The following is a 1,744-nucleotide window of genomic DNA, read 5'->3' as shown; positions in this document are numbered from 1 at the left end:
GTTTATACAATGCATGAAAGGAAATAACATTTCTTGCCATTTTTGGAGAATAATAACATTTATTCAAATATAATGTAAACCCACTATTTAGCACTAAGGAATAAACTCCTATCTTGGTGACAGGTGAAGCTTTCCTATTTCCCATGATCAAGTTTATCTTTCCCTGATCCACATTCTCACTTCTTCTTAGTCCCTGCAAATCAAAACATATGTGAATACCACAACCTGTATCAAGGACCCAAGACTTAGAATGAGGTGAGTTATTAGACAATATAGTGTATATACCTGCATGGTTGGGTTTTACTTTCCCATCCTTCAAATCTTGCTGGTACTTTGGGTAGTTTCGCTTCCAGTGCGACTTTTCATGGCAATAGAAGCATTCAGCCTCATTAGGGTTAGCAGAAGGAGTGAAAAACCTTTCTTGGTTTTTCATGAAGAGGATCCTTCAAGGTCTTACCCTTGGTACCCTTAGAAGGGTACTTTCTCTTCTTCCCTTTGCCATGCCCGATTGCCAAGACATTGGCCGCAGTTGGAGTAGGAGTAGGAGTAGTAACAACCGACTTACCCTTTAGACTACTTTCGGCGGTCTTCAAGAGTCCTTGAAGTTTGCTGAGGGTGACTTCTTCCTTGTTCATGTGATATGTCATGCAGAATTGATCATAACACGATGGTAAGGAGTGCAAAATGATGTCTATTGCTAACTCCTCGGGGAAGTTGACATTCAGCTTCAGTAAACGGTCCACATACCTTTGCATTTTCTGCATGTGGCCCGTGATGGGTTCACCATCCTTCATTCGGGTTGTTATCATAGAGGAGATTATTTCATATCGCTCTTGACGAGCACTTTGATGGTAGCGGTCCATCAAGTCCTGGTGTATCTCAAAAGGATAATAGTCCTCACAGGACTTTTGGAGCTCGGATGTCATGGTGGCCATCATGATGCATGCCACTTTTGTAGCATCTCTTTCATGTACCTCATATTCAGCAAGCTCTTCAGGAGTAGCAGTTTGCTCGGGTGCCTTCAGCTCCTTGTCAAGAACATATTCTTTGTTCTCATACCGAGTGACCATCTTGATGTTTCTGATCCAATGTGTAAAGTTGGATCCATCAAAGATGACTCCCACAAAGATTCATGAGAGAGAAGGAGCTAGTAGGATTTGAGCCAGAAGCATTGTTATTGGAAGACATCTGAAAAGAAGAGGGAATAGATTAGATTAGATATAGAGATAGTCCTTAATAAAACACGCAAATGTAATATTAAGGCTAGGACCCAACACAATATTTTATAACTTAGAAGAGGGATGCCGTAATCTAAGATATAAGATATTTAAAGGTAGGTGAATGACGATTCACCAATTTCCACCATGAAAAATGGAATATTTAATTAGGTTTTAATTGGTTTGGAAACTCCTAGATTCTTTGAGATTCATTGAACTTTCTTCAATGACATGTTTCAATCTCGAGTGTGCCCTTCAAGTTTTGTGACTGGGATGCCGAGGATCACAAAACAAGGTGTGAAGTAACCATGCAAATTACTTGGTACCATTAATGTATTACCCCTCAATCGATGTGCCGGTTAACCACACACTCTCCATCGATACTATGATAAACATTAAGTCACCCTTTACCTACCTTGTTAAGTTCAAGTTGGTGTGCCAGTTAACCACACACGCTCCACTAACGACTTAAACAAAGTGTAAACTGTAATTTCATGGATTAGCACCTTATTCACATTTTCCTAAAG

This window comes from Lactuca sativa, chromosome 1 (genome assembly GCF_002870075.4).
Source record: "Lactuca sativa cultivar Salinas chromosome 1, Lsat_Salinas_v11, whole genome shotgun sequence".
NCBI classification, from domain to species: domain Eukaryota; kingdom Viridiplantae; phylum Streptophyta; class Magnoliopsida; order Asterales; family Asteraceae; genus Lactuca; species Lactuca sativa.
This window is presented reverse-complemented; position numbering follows the sequence as displayed.